At 41.9% G+C, this 15,164-nt stretch overlaps 1 long non-coding RNA gene across 7 annotated transcripts; it reads left to right on the forward strand.

The window, feature by feature from the left end:
* Positions 1-4,196: 4,196 nt before the first annotated feature.
* Positions 4,197-8,976, forward strand: LOC125543100. Of its 7 annotated transcripts, none has more exons than XR_007298292.1 (4): positions 4,197-4,608; positions 6,302-6,395; positions 7,000-7,775; positions 8,664-8,976. It is a non-coding gene; the product is annotated as an uncharacterized LOC125543100 (long non-coding RNA). The 7 variants fall into 7 exon arrangements; XR_007298293.1 differs by having other exon boundaries at positions 7,000-7,467; positions 8,664-8,975; XR_007298294.1 differs by lacking the exon at positions 8,664-8,976 and having other exon boundaries at positions 7,003-8,500.
* Positions 8,977-15,164: the final 6,188 nt, after the last annotated feature.

Below are 15,164 nucleotides of genomic sequence, written 5' to 3' on the forward strand. Positions count from 1 at the left end.
GCTAGCTAGGGTTATCCAAATGAGTTGAAATTTTGCACACTACTTCATGTGCCCATATTATGACACATTTCAGCCCCATCCAATCAGCTATGTGAGCACAGGACCAAATCTTTGGTTCTGGCAATATTTTCAGGTTGTGAAGCAAGTATAATTTATATTGCTTTCAAAATCCTGATAAATTATGAGAGTGTTCTCCTACGCAAATAACTTCTCTCCACCAAATTTGGCACCATTTCACCTAGCCAATATGTCTCTAGAATTATTGCAAGATTCTAGTCAGTGAAGATAGCTGTGAAGGAAGTACCATTTTGATGAATCCGATTAGTATGAAAATTTTAAAGCTTCTTACTATGACCAAGTAACTAAGCCTTGCGAAATTTCAGCTCAAGTTGATGCTCCACATGAGTGCATCATCCAAATCTTATTTCTGGACCAATTTATGCATTTGTTAAGCAACTGTAATAATCCTTGATCCAAACCCCTCCATAATTACCAGGACCATATTCCTTCCTAACCTAAACCTACCAGACAACTCATTTGCCTCTAAGCTCACCTCAATTGATCACTGTTTCAAGATCAAGTTTACTGCAGTAAACTTTAGAGCTCACTTACCATTTCACCACGGAGTCTTTGACCGAGCTACCACGTCAGTTGGAACCTATCCAGGAAGGACTAAACCCCAGTCACCATTTGGGCGACAGTGTGGCACTGTGTGCACCAGTGCGCGCGGTGACCACTGCTTTGGCAGACACTGGCCGCACCCAGAACGTCTTCTTGCTCAGGCCCCTTCTCTGCTCGGCGTCTCAGCGAGCACGAGCCTGTCTACTGTGTTCCACGCGTCGTCGTCGTCCTCCTGGAGCCATTTTCCCCTCTGTCCGCTTCTCCGTCGGTGCTCGTCGCCGCACGCCCACGAGCGAGCTGTAGCCGACAAGGCATTAATGGCATTCGGCCACTTCTCCTCTGTGCCCCTCGGCCCCTCCTGCCCTGAGCACCTCTGTAGCTCGTCCGATTCCTTCTCGTCGTGATCCCGCGCCTCCCCGTGATCGCTGGTCGTCGCCAGAGCATGGCCGGACGCGAGCGGCGGCACCCGAGCCATGGCCACGCATCCACGGCCTCCCCTCCTCGCCCAGCCTATAAGTAGACCTCCCCGCGCAGTCCCGAGCACGCCACCAGCCCCCTCACTCCCAGCAACCTCCCCATCCATCCGCCCGAGCCTCTGGAGCTCTCCTGCTCCACCATTACCACCATGGCCGCCGCCCCCTCTCGCTCAAGTTCGAGCAACCGCGAGCCCCTCCCTCTCCCCATCATCACCAGAGCCCTCCCACATCGCCCCTGACCCTTCCCAGTACCACGCCGTCGTCGTTCTGTGGCTGAGGCGTCGTGCTCAACTCCGGCTGAAACCACCGTCCGCCATTCCCTTGCTCCCGCCCTCCTCAGTCCACCACGGCGACCGTGGAATACCCCATCGGGTGCGGCTCCTCCCGCTGAACTCGTCCATAGGTCGAGCAACGCGAGAGGTGGCCGGAGTCACCGGGGATCCGCGTCGGGGCCGCCGGCCTCGTCTCTGCATCACGGGTGAGCGGGAGGAGGACAAAGAAGACCTGCGAGCAGGGCCCCACCCCCACGGACCCCACCTGGCAGCCGCTCAGGACTGGCCCCTCCTTTGCCAGCATGGCAAGTGGAGGCGCATTCGCGCTGATTGCGCTTTCCATTCGCGTAAGCGCATTATTCTTCCTCTTCAGCCAAAATCCATTTTCTATTAATGAAAGCGTATTCTCTGTCCCGTTTAGCGAGACGTCCGTTTTCGCTTTCAGAAAGCGTAATCTGGTTTCACTTTGTCCAGGCATGCACTTTCTCCATTCTGAAGACGTATTTTATGAGAATGCGTTTTTTGTTTTCAGCCCAGGGACCTGTTTGCAGTGGTTCTTTTGTAGATTAGTCCCTGGAAGAAAACACTTCATAACTTTTGGACCGTAACTCCGATCGAGGTGAAACCAGCGCTCACTTCTTCTTATCTTCGAGCTCTATCTTTTGGTAACATTTTCACTTGGTGGTCTCATAGTGAAAATGACCATTTTGCCCTTGCCTCTAAGCAGCCCCCTTTGAGAAAGAACCGTCCGACGTTTCGTTCCGCGGCTTCACTGCACTTCTTCCCGGAGTCTCCGTCACCCCCAGGCAAGCCACAATACCCACTTGCATGATAGTCATGCAATAGCCATGATTTTCAACTTGAATATCTATTAAATGTTTGCTTGTTTAAAATATGGTTATCGTTGTTTTGGTAATGCTTTTGGGTTAGTGCTTACTTTCTTGCTGTGTTGTTATGCACCTGGTTATCATGCCCTGCTAGTTGATGGTATTCCTTTCATATGCTTATGCTTGCTAGTAGTACATGTTGATGTTGGTAATGGTCTTCGGTGCACGACTGCCGTCTGTCCCGAGTACCGTTGTTATGCATGTTCCATTGCATCCAGTTGGTTAAATGCTTGCATGATGGCATTGTTGATATGTTCTTACATGATATTTATTGTTGAGGCTAGTGGTCATGCTATGTTTCTGAGAAGTATGTACTTATGATGTTCATGCTAGTCAGTATGCCACGCTCAGTTGGATATGATTACTTGTTGATATGGTGGATAGTTATGTTGTACCCTCATGATTATGTTGATATCATGTTCATGCATTGTAATTACATCATGTTATTTTATCATGGCTCATCATATTGCATTCAAGTTTAACCGAATTAAATTGAACTTGAACAATTGTTGGCTGAGTCATGGTGCCACCATATCGAGCTGACCAGTGCAACCACGCTTACCTTTATGGGAAGGTCCTAACTGGGTCTATCGTCGTGCCTCTCGCCGGTGCCTCCAGCGAGGGAAGATTATGGGCGTGCGGTACCCTGGCCCGGTAAGCAGACATAACCTTGTGCGCCCGTAGTTGGATGATAAGCGCTTTTGTCCTCGTTTGGGACCGTTTTGCCACGACGGTGGTCATTGGTGCCTTTGGTAGGCACGGGGCCACCCATGACCTGGCCTAGAGGGGAGTTGGTCGGAGTGGCCGGGAAAGTGTCATGGCAGTAGGACGGTTTTGTTGGAACGTCGTTGGTCCATCCGAATGGGAGGGCGAGGCCATGGGTTCCATAGTGTGGGTATAGTGTACTAATCTTTGCAGAGTGTATATTAAATCTATTGATAGTCGTGCCCGCAGATAAGGGCCTAGTTCGTGTCAGTCACACTGTGAGTCAACAGTAATTACTTCACAGTATAACTCAGCTAGTTAGGAACCACCACAACGTGTTGAGGTCCTCAACCATCCGATCTGAAGCTGGAACGGACCAGATCCATTTGGTCATCTCAACCAGCACTGATAGGTCGTTTTCACGGCCTCGCGACCTGGCGCACGTACTCAGGCTGCTGCTCCACATACCGAGTTGGGGATATCCTCGTTCGCCGGGCTGGTTGGTGGCTGAAAAAGCCCATATAGGCACAACGACAGGAGTACGGCCTCCATCTATCAGTGGGCCAGGGCCCGCCCAGCTCTAGAGAAAAAAACATATATTATAGTATTACGCTGCACGGGATCAGTTATTGGTCATGCTTATGTCTAAAAAAAAAGTTATTGTTCATGCTTGCGTTTTCTCAATGTTTCTGTTTATATAGGAATATACTAGCATGACCATCTTGATCCCGATGCTATGTGGACATGTACTGGAGTATTTAGACACATATTTGGTGCTCCTATTTATAGCATACATATAGAACAGGAGGAGACACCACCTGTTCTGACTACTAGGTCTAAGCCAATACTGCCAATACTGATATTCTAACGGGCCAGTTCTTAACTTCAAATATGCTAAGTATTTCAAATATGTGAAATACCTCATTAAATAAATATTCAAATGGATTGGCTCTAACTTCAAATAAATATGCCCTCAATCATGGCATTCTAGCTTAAGCCATTCAAATTTCATGAAATATTTTTATTGTTCATCCATTTCAAATATATCGTAGATTTTTGTTTAAAATGGACGGGCGCAGCAACGCGCGTCTTCACGGTCTAGTCTCTCCCTAATTAATAATAAAGCATGGATTGAGTCTTCGGATTCATCGTCGCGGCCTTTTTGCGAAAAAGTCCCTTATGTTTTAGTTATTTAACCCGCAATCCATTGTTAATCTGCCAGACTGAAGGAAAAAACGGTTCGATGAAAAAATACACCCGTACGCATCTGCTCCTCTCCTCGATCCTCACCTTTACCCAGGCCGATCTATTCCCCCTCGCCGCCGCCACACCCCAGCCCCCTCGCCGGCGCGGCCGCACCTCAGCCCGCTTGCCGCCCCCGTCGCAACCCAACCCTTCCTCCCCTCCAATGGATGCTGCCCCAACCACCTCATCCAATAGGAAGCCCCAGTTTGGCAGCCTCTGTTCCCGCCCTTCAGCGGCCACCTCGCCGCTCCTCCAACGCCCAGCACGTCCTTATCCAACGCCCGATTGAATTGTTGCTGCCAAGATCTGCCTCAATGTGGTTTGCATCATTGCGGCGACGACATCGTCGATCTTCGACTCCGGCGGCTACATCCAGAAGGACTACCACAATTCTCGCGGCTGGTATCCTCTACTCTCATCTCCCTACTATGAATCCTGACTGATTCTCTTCCTCCTCCTTGTGTCTTCCTCTCTGAATTTGGTAGTAGGTATTAGTGCGTAGCAAGTAGTTAATCAGCCAGTGGTGAATCTAGGATAAGAATGGAGGGTGCGCTGAAATCATTAGTCATTGTGCTAAACTGGTACGAGTATGATTTATAGTCTGAATTGTTGCATGACAAAACAGTACCATGTTCTCTGAATATTTTTATTCCTCTGAAGTTGTGTGTGCTACAATCCTATCGCATTGGCATGTATATTCTGCATCTCTTGAAGATATTTGTGACATGTTGGCTGCCTTTTCCCCCCTTCTTTGCGGTTAAACGTTTCAGTCTTTAATACCCTGGTTTTAGGCTATAATCCCCCGATTAGTACTGATATATGGAGTACTTATACAGAGTTGGGGCCGGGCACTAGATCTTGCACTCTGAAATTAATAATACATCTTCTGCAATACTGATAGTACTATGAGATTCTTAGTACTCTGATTAGTATTGATATATGCAGCAGTGATGCAAAATTGGGGGCCCCACATCTTGTACTCTGATTAGTACTGAATTTTTAAAAGTTCATATACTCTGAAATTCATTGTACATGACGTAAACTTCTGCAATACTGATAGTACTATGAGATTCTTAGTACTCTGATTAGTATTGATATATGCAGCAGTGATGCAAAATTGGGGGCCCCACATCTTGTACTCTGATTAGTACTGAATTTTTAAAAGTTCATATACTCTGAAATTCATTGTACATGACGTAAAGTGCTCAAGGTGCTTGTGCGTACACTCTGCAAACACTGAACATACAAAGTGCACAAGGCTGATATATTTCCCTCCATTTCTGTATGAATAAATCCTAGATCGTTACAAATAACATGCCAACCTTCTTTTCACTTCATGCCACTGTAAGGTTGGTTTGGTGCTGATGCTCCTTACGTCCATATCATTGTAGATGGCTGTGGAAATCTGGAAAATTTGCCTTTTCTACCAAGATGAGAATCAACAACATAAAGTTCTAGAAGGATTCATGGACAGAAAAGATATCTCCTTTTATGAGTTAATCAAATTGATTGAATAAGTTGGCTTCTCGCCGGCATATGGTTTCTTGTACTACAGGAAGAAATACCCGTGTGGCTGATGCTATTCTGACATTGCTTCTGACCATGAAATACTTTGTGTTCAGTCTTCCCCTGAAAGTTAGCATAGGAATACATAATGTTTCTTCAGAATGACAGAGCACCAAATCGAGGCAGTAGGTTGCCATCGAATCCACAGAATAAAACTGACTTGTGGATGTGATTAATCACTTACCAAAGTACAAGTTCATTCTCTGATGAAAAAGGTCAGTGTTTGGGGCGCACTGCGTAGCAAGGATATGTTGTAGGCTATATAGCTCTTCTGTGGACTGTGAGAGGTTGGGGTTCTCATGCTTGCTTGGTCGGAACCTTTTCTTTTGAGTCGATTGATGGACGATGGGCATGAGGGCATCTCTGCACTAACTACGCTGTATGTGTACTCCACTACATACAGATAGCTCGCTCGTCGTATCTCGACAGAAGAAGAACAACTTTGATCGATGGAGATGGATTTCTTTCCTGTTGTTGCAATTGTATGTGCCTTGCCGACTAAACTATCTTCTTTCTTATTTACTGTCAGGTAGCTCTTTCAAAGATAGCTCGCTCGTCGTATCTTGATAGAAGAAGAACAACTTTGATTGATGGAGATGGATTTCTTTCTTGTTGGTGCGATTGTATGTGCCTTGCCGACTAAACTATCTTCTTTCCTATTTACTGTCACGCAGTTCTTTCAAGTCCATTTTCTCTAGCTACATGATGTTTTCTTTATAGGCTGTAATTTATTTGGCATTTGTGATAGCCAAATTGTCATGTCAAACGTGCTTTGAAGATTTTTTTATTGCAATTGACATGTAATTTATTTTCTAAATAACCTATTCTTGATGGAGTCCGATCTCCTTTTTGACATATTCCAATAATAAGTTCTCATGTTCAATAATGCAATTCGGTAGATTATCTTGGATTATGGCATTGGGTTAATAGGATTTCATTGAACATAAATTTCGTTCTGCGCACAGGGATTCAAACTACAGTGCAATGATTTATTGAAAAACCTGCATCTTAGTACTGCCCCATTTTCTGCGATTCAAATCTTCTTGGCTATGATAGATGGTTCAAAAACCATGTGAATCTTGGAATGGATCTGTTCTTCATATGTTATTATAGCCCGTGCATGAACTATTTTAAGACATGTTTACATTAAGGTCATATACATTGTTTTATAAGATGGTAAATTCAAAGAACTGTTTGAACCTTGGAAGTGACTCATAATTTTTGCAGCAGGGAAGCTATTTGTGGTGTAATATGCAGCTAAAGGTATTCCAGCATGAGCTTCCATGCACAACATCAGTGCTTAAAGTAAAGGCTTCAGGACTTAAAAGTAAAGTACACCCATGGCTTAACTTAGTTTCCTTTTCTTATAGATAACTTGATTCTCTTGTTACAGATAACTTGATTCTCTGCTCACAACCAACTGCAGCAAGAAATAATTTCACATGTAGCCTTTTCCTTTTCACTGCTTTGACAACATTATTTTTTGAGAACTGACAACATTTTAACATGGTATCACCCATTGCAACACATTGTAATTATGCAGCCACAGATCGCGCCAAAGCATAGCCAGCCTTGGTCCAAGGAGATAGAGAAGTACTAACAAGGTGGCTCGTTCGCAAGTTGGAGCCGTCCATGAGCTCACTGCTCTTGGTCGCTCACAGCAAAGAACTGCATGTTGGCTGGGGTCTTGCCCATGTAATATCTTCAGTACTGTAATGGCAGATTGTACTTACCTTTTTTTTGTAAATTTTTTTGGTGTTTAGGCCATGCTTATTGGGCCAAGAGGTAGACCCCGTATAATGCCGACCCGCTAAATGCATTTGCAGTTTGCGGAAATATGGCTTTGCGGGCCGGTGTGGGGGCTGAATATCCTTTTTTACAGGTCCGCTTTGCGCTGGCCGGCGAATCCTCTGCGAATCCTCTTTTACGGGTCCGCTTCGTGGGGTTTGCTCGGCCGCCCCCCGCGCCGGCCCGTAAATCAGTAATTTGCATTTCAATTTCGGGTATGAAAAAACATTTCTTCTTCCCAATACCAAAATGAGCATCCACCTTCTTGCACACATGTCCATCTCAATAAACCTCAATAAACTACCGAAATTGAACTGAATAGGTTGACAAAGTCGAATGAAAACAAGAACATATCCCGTCGTTTTTGCATTTGAAGAATACCCATCTGGGGTGTTGCAGCATTGCTAGATGTTAGCTACAACACTGTCTGGGCAAGGGGGAGAACCTGCATTTTTGCGGGTTGGGGTGGGAATTTTGCCTCGTCCTGCAAAAATATTTACAGGTCCGACGCGTTTGCGGGGTCTGATCGGACAGCTTTTTTTGCGCAGACCCATATTTTGACGGTTATTTTGCAAGTTGGGGCATTATACGGGGTCTGCTAGAGATGCTCTAAGGAGATATATGATTATATTTTCTCCCGTTGCAATGCACGAGCCCTTTTCCTAGTAATAATAATGTGTTTAATAACAACCCCGGTTCGATGATGAGATAAGTTGGTTGTGATCGCCGGAAAGATCACCGTTTGAGACCAAGTGCTGGTCATGGTTGTGATCGCTAGAAAGATCACCGTTTGAGACCAAGTGTTGGTCATGGTTGTGATCGCTGGAAAGATCACCGTTTGATTACGAGGTAACCTGAACAGAATAAGTGGTGCATATAATGTCATCATGTTGCATGATAGTGTCCTCATGTTTATATGTTCATGCCATGCTCATATTATTCTAGCAGTATTATGTTCATGTTGTTCATGCCATGTTATCCTGATGATCTCATGATAATTCCTGCTTAACCTGTAATTGCCATGCTATTGTTTGTCTTGAATGCTTTTGGTTATTGTGAGCTTGCAAGTACATTCAATGTACTGACCTGGTGTGTCATGCCAGTTTGCAGGTCATGCCGTGATTACTTGATTGCTTGCCGTGGTTTCCATCCGTGCGAGCTAGGATAAACGTTCCAACCAGAGTCCATGCGGATTGGAGTCCATCATCGTCGTTCGTTGTTCCGCTGCCAGTAGTTGTTCTGCTGCTTCGAGTTGTTATGCTGCTTGTATAGAGCAAGCATGGTTGGCGTAGTGTCGCCGTGCCGATGTTATTCATTGTAATATCGGAACCCTTGTATTCATATTCGTGTTGTAATAGAGAGCTGGTTTGTTCTATACTAAGCAGTGTCGTATTCTAGAAGACTTCACGTCGATCTCTGGGCTGGAATACGGGGCGTTTCGGTTTTCTCTGAGTCGGGGTGCCACATAAGGCCTCCTTTTAATAGAGAACCGGAATAAAACATTAGCACATAGTGAATACATGAACTCCTCAAACTACGGTCATCACCAGGAAGTGTCCCGACTATTGTCACTTCTGGGTTGCCGGATCATAACACGTAGTAGGTGACTATAACTTGCAAGATCGGATCTAGAACATAGATATAATGGTGATAACATAAACGGTTTAGATCCAAAATCATGGCACCCGGGCCCAAAGGGACAAGCATTAAGCATGGCAAAGGCATAGCAACATCCATCTCAAAACATAATGGATACCAGGGATCAAGCCCTAACAAAACTAACTCGATTACATGATGAATCTCATCCAACTCCTCACCGACCAGCTAGCCTACGAGGGAATTACTCACTCCTGGTGGGGAGCATCATGGAATTGGCGATGAAGAAGGGTTGGTGATGACGAAGATCGAAGATCCGCCTCTCCGGAGCCCCAAACGGACTCCAGATCTGGCCTCCCAATGAAAAACGGTAGGTGGCGGCGGCTTCGTCTCGTGAAACATGGTAATTCTTTCTCCCTGATTTCCCCCCTCCAAATATGTGATTTTATAGTATCAGGGTTAAGGTCTTCGGGGCCACCAGGTGGGGACAACCCACCTGGGTGTGCCTGGAAGGGGGCGCGCCCTGGTGGGTTGTGCCAACCCAGGTGCCCCCCTTCAGTGGTTCTTGGCTCCAGAAATTCTTATTTATTGAATAAAAAAGTTTCGTTCCAATCCGAGAACTTTTATTTCTGCACAAAAAACAACACCATAGTAGCTCTGCTGAAAACAACGTAAGTCCGGGTTAGTTTTATTTAAATTATGCAAATTAGAGTCCAAAACAAGAGGAAAAGCGTTAGGAAAAGTAGATATGACGGAGACGTATCACCTATCTTAATGGCTATAAAGAAAGAGCTTGTTGGTAGGCAACCCAATGAATAAAATATATTTTTCTCTTTTTCTTTCTGTTTTCGTGTGTTCATACAATTATGCTAATGTTATGATTGTGCTTTTATGTTTAATTAGTGTTTGTACAAAGTATATCCTTTAGGATCATGTTGGGTGATAGTTGACTTGATCTTGTTGGAAAACAAAAACTTTTGCGCCTAGTAGCAGAATTGTTAAAATCACAGAAGCGTGATAAAATTCTATATTTTTTACACAAGGTTTATACACAAATTGTGTATGTTTTCCTAAATTTTCAAAATCTTTGGAGTTACAGATTTATGGTCAAATTCCAAATTACTACAGACTTCTGTATTTGATAGATTCTGTTTTAGTTGCATTGTGTGCTTTTTTCATGAATCTATGGATTGTATCGGGGGTATAAGCCATGGTAAAGTTAGAATACGGTAGGTATAATACAATAATAAAATATGAATGGGTTTGCAACAGTACTTAAAGTGGTGATTTGCTTTATTGTACTAATAGATCTCATGAAGGTTTTGTTGAGTTTTGTGTGATTGAAGTTTTCAAGTTTTGGGTGAGATCACGATGGATGAAGGAATAAGGAGTGAAAAGATCCTAAGCTTGGGGATGCCCATGGCACCCCAAGGTAATATTCAAGGAGAACCAAGAAACTAAGCTTGGGGATGCCCCGGAAGGCATCCCCTCTTTCTTCTAACAACCATCAGTAATTTTACTTGGAGCTATATTTTTATTTGTCACATATCATGAGTTTTGCTTGGAGCATCTTGTATTATATGAGTGTTTGCTTTTTTTTCTTTTTAGTTAGTCACATATCATGAGTTTTGCTTGGAGCATCTTGTATTATATGAGTGTTTGCTTGTTTTTCTTTTTAGTTTGTCACAATCATCCTTACTGGACACACCTATTTGAGAAAGCCATAATGATTCTATGATTTGTTAGAATTGCTCTATGTGCTTCACTTAATTTTTTTGAGCTATGGAATTGCTCTAGTGCTTCACTTATATCTTTTTGAGCATGGTGGTGCTTTAATTTTTGAAGAAATACTCTCATGCTTCACTTATATTATTTTCAGAGATGATTTTTTTATATCATGTTCTTCACTTAAATTTGTTTGAGAGCTTGTTGTAAGCAATGGTAATATATGAAATTAGTCGCAAAGTGATAGATATCCAAGGGGGATATAATAAAAACTTTCATGAAGATCATTGGATATTATAAACTTGATTCCTTGTAATAGTTTTGAGGTATGATGATAGTAATATGTGAGTCATGTTGGTGAGTAATTATGCTTTAGTACGAATATTGGTGTTAAGGTTTGTGATTCCCTATGCAACCACGAAAATCAATAGTTATGCAACGAAATTACATCCTACTTGTGGTGCATTATTAGGCATTACTTATGGTTAATGCTAGTTTATAATCGTTTTCTTTTCTTGGTTGGTTGCTTCTCAATCTATTTGTTAGCCTTTCCTTGTACTAAGTGGGAATACTAATTGTGCATCCAAAATCCTTAAACCAAGTTGCGCCCAATGAGTCCACCATATCTACCTATATGCGGTATTTCCATGTCGTTCCAAGTAAATTTGTATGTGCCAACTCTAATTTTCAAAAATGAATTTCTTTTTTGTGTGCCTGTACCGCTCATGAAGCGGCAGGGGGTCGCCAATATTTTTCCATGCTAGATGTGTTATTCTCAGGATGAGTGTTTGTTCACTTTCCATTACACGAGAGTGTGGCGGTAATAGGGATGACCAGTCCCGAAATGAAAAAGAAATTTACTTTATGTTGTCAAATAATAAATTCCTTGGAAAGTGTTGGTATGGAAGGCACCCATGGATACGGCTAGCCATGGATTGTGAAAGAATGGTGGAAAAGGGAATAAACTTTATTTTATGTTTGGGAATCACCTATGATGTATCTAGTATGGAAAGTATTGGGAATTACATGGTTGTTTTCGTTGACGGGAAAAGTACGCCTCTCAAAATATTTTTATCTCTCAATTTAAGTTTCGAGCTCTGGCACCTCTACAAATCTTTGCCTCCCTCTGCGAAGGGCCTATCTATGTACTTTTATGCAACTTTTATTTTTTTATTTGAGTCTCCATCTTCTCTTATAAAGCACCTACTAGGGAGCACTATGATCATACTTGTGCATTGGATGTAGCTAATATTCGAGTGTGTTCCATGAATGGATTGATTGATGGAACATGATGGGCTAAGGATAACTTTATTTAGTGTTGGTATTTTGAAAGACATGGTTACTTGTTGATATGCTTGAGTATTGAAATCTTCATGTCAAATATAGACTATTGCTTTGAATCATCTAAAAGTCCAAATGTTCATGCTACAAAAGAAAAGAATATGTGATGAACATGTTAGGCAGCATTCCACATCAAAAATTCTGTTTTTATCATTTACCTACTCGAGGACGAGCAAGAATTAAGCTTGGGGATGCTGATACGTCTCCAACGTATCTATAATTTTTGATTGTTCCATGATGTTATATTATCATTCTTGGATGTTTTATATTCATTTTATAGCAACTTTATATCATTTCTTGGGACTAACCTATTGATATAGTGCCCAGTGCCAGTTGCTGTTTTTTTGCTTGTTTTTTACTTCGCAGAATATCCATATCAAACAGAGTCCAAACGCAGCGAAACTATTTGGAGATTTTTTTTCTGCTAAGAAGACAACTTGGGAGCCAAGGAAGTGCAAGAGGGAAGGCCCATGGGGCCCACAAGGCACCAGGGCGCGCCAAAGGCCCCTGGCATGCCCTAGTGGGCAATGGGGCCCATGGGAGTCCTTTCCATCGCCTCTTAGCTCTATAAATACCCAAATATTCCAGAAACCCTAGGGGAGTCGATGAAAAACAATTCCAGCCACCGCAAGTTTCAGAACCACGAGATCCAATCTAGAGCCCTATTTCAGCACCTTGCAGGAAGGAAACACGATCACGAAGGGGTTCATCATCCTCATTGGTGCTCCTCCGATGATGTGTGAGTAGTTTACTACAGACCTACGGGTCCGTAGGCAATAGCTAGATGGCTTCTTCTGTCTTTTCGATTCTCAATACAATGTTCTCTGCAACGTTCTTGGAGACCTATTTGATATAATGACTTTTTGCGGTGTGTTTGTTGGGATATGATGAATTGTGAGTTTATGATCAGATATATCTATGCATATTATTTGAGTCTTCTTTGATCTCTTACATGCATGATTATTATAGCCTCGTATTTCTTCTTCGAAACTTTGGTTTGGCCAACTAGATTGATTTTTCTTGCAATGGGAAGATGAGCTTTGTGATGGGTTTGATCTTGCGGTGCTCAATCTTAGTGACAGAAGGAGAAGTGACACACATGTATCATTGCCATTAAGGATAAAAAGATGGGGTCTATTCCTACATGAATAGATCTTGTCTACATCATGTCATCATTCTTATTGCATTACTCCGTTTCTCCATGAACTTAATACACTAGATGCATGTTGGATAATGGTCGATGTGTGGAGTAATAGTAGTAGATGCAGAATCGTTTTGGTCTATTAATCTTGGATGTGATGCATATATACATGATCATTGCCTTGGATATCGTCATAATTATTTTCTCTTCTATCAATTGCCCAACAGTAATTTGTTACCCTCTGTATGTTCTTTTCTCGAGAGAAGCCACTAGTGAAATCTATGGCCCCCAGGTCTATTTCCTATCATATTGTTTTCAGATCTATTATTCCAAAAACCCAAAAATACCGTGCTGCACTTTTTATTTATTTATTTTATTTAGTGTTTTTGCTAGATCTATTTATCCAATCTCATACAATTTAATCTATCTCAATACCGAGGAGGGATTGACAACCCCTCTTACGCGTTGGGTTACAAGTATTTGTCATTTGTGTGCAGGTGTTGTTTACATAGTGTTGCTTGGTTCTTCTCCTGGATTGATAACCTTGGTTTAATAACTATAGGAAATACTTATCTCTACTGTACTGCATCATCCTCTCCTCTTCGAGAAAATCCCAACACATCACACAAGTAGCAGTTGCCTGGAAGACAACTTGGAAGTTCTATAGTGTCATTTTCCTATGTTGTGTGTTTTTATTTTATTTTTAAATATAGAGGGGAACTTAAAACTTTTCAAAAAGAAAGGTGAAAGTGAGAAGGACGAGCATCTTGAAGTGGGGCACATCCTTGTACTTTTGTTCGTGCCCGTGGAAGCTTTGTGAATCTTGAATCAGAGAAATTTTTTAAGAAAAATAATTTTCCCCTTGTGCAAATCCATTGTATTATAAAAATAATGTGCCAAGATTTGCCTTTAGGGTGTTTAAATTGCTTGTTTGGTATGTGTTATGCAGAAACAGAAACTTTTACTGAAGCATTTGAATTTTCATATTTTTCTGGAACATGCAAATTTTCTGAAATTTTTATGAAGTACTTCTATGCAATTTTTTTAGTACTTCTTAATTTTTCAGAATATTTTGAGTTACAGAAGTATATGTTTCATCTGCATCTTTACATATTGTCCTGTTTACACATTGTTGTTATAGTTTCTTTAACTGCATATGTTGGCAAAAAATTCATGCCCCATTGATGTGGGAGCATTAGAATTGTGTTAGCATACAATATGTAATGTTGCATTATTATTATACAATATTGTTACTGATACGTCTCCAATGTATCTATAATTTTTTATGGTTCCATGCTGTTATATTATCACTCTTGGATGTTTTACAATCATTTTATAGCAACTTTAAATCATTTTTTGGGACTAACATATTGACATAGTGCCCAGTGCTAGTTGCTGTTTTTTGCTTGTTTTTTACTTAACAGAAAAATCAATACCAAACAGAGTCTTTGCTTATTTTGCTTTCTATTTTAAGTCATCTATCCTTGCTGGACACACCTAAGAGCCAAAATTATGCTATGACTTGTTAGAATTGCTCTCTATGCGTCACATAAATCTTTTTGAGCTATGGAATTGCTCTAGTGCTTCACTTATATCTCTTTGAGCGCGGTGTGCTTTATTATTTTTGGAGAAATGCTCTCACGCTTCACTTAGATTTATTTGAGAGTTAGTAAATTTTTTGAAGAAATTCTCTCATGCTTCACTTAAATTATTTTGAGAGAAGAAAATTTTTATGCTCATGTTCTTCACTTAGATTTGTTTGAGCTAGCAAAGCAACATATGAAATATACTTGATTCCTTG

This window comes from Triticum urartu, chromosome 3 (assembly GCF_003073215.2).
Source record: "Triticum urartu cultivar G1812 chromosome 3, Tu2.1, whole genome shotgun sequence".
NCBI lineage: Eukaryota > Viridiplantae > Streptophyta > Magnoliopsida > Poales > Poaceae > Triticum > Triticum urartu.